The sequence below is a fragment of the Penaeus monodon genome, chromosome 15 (assembly GCF_015228065.2).
Source record: "Penaeus monodon isolate SGIC_2016 chromosome 15, NSTDA_Pmon_1, whole genome shotgun sequence".
In the NCBI taxonomy this organism is placed as follows: domain Eukaryota; kingdom Metazoa; phylum Arthropoda; class Malacostraca; order Decapoda; family Penaeidae; genus Penaeus; species Penaeus monodon.
This window is the reverse complement of record NC_051400.1, coordinates 46,120,579-46,120,872: the sequence shown is the minus strand read 5'-3', so window position 1 is coordinate 46,120,872 and position 294 is coordinate 46,120,579.

The following is a 294-nucleotide window of genomic DNA, read 5'->3' as shown; positions in this document are numbered from 1 at the left end:
GTATCCGTCTCTCTCTCTCCTGCAAAACCTACGATGAAGCTTTCTTCCATTTTCTGAATAAGCTCTTTTTCCCCTTGTCTTTCTTTCCTTCCCATTGTTGGTCTTATGAGCTGACGATGAAAGGCAAGCTAATGGCTTAAAATTTCGTAATAGAGAAGAAAGGTCTTCGTCACACGTCCCCAAATTCCCTGAGGCTTTTACCCTGGTAGCGTTTGATGATTCGTTTCTTTGATAATTAAATAGTTCATCGTTTAATAGGATAAGAGCTGGGAGGACTACTCTGTATGTTGCGCG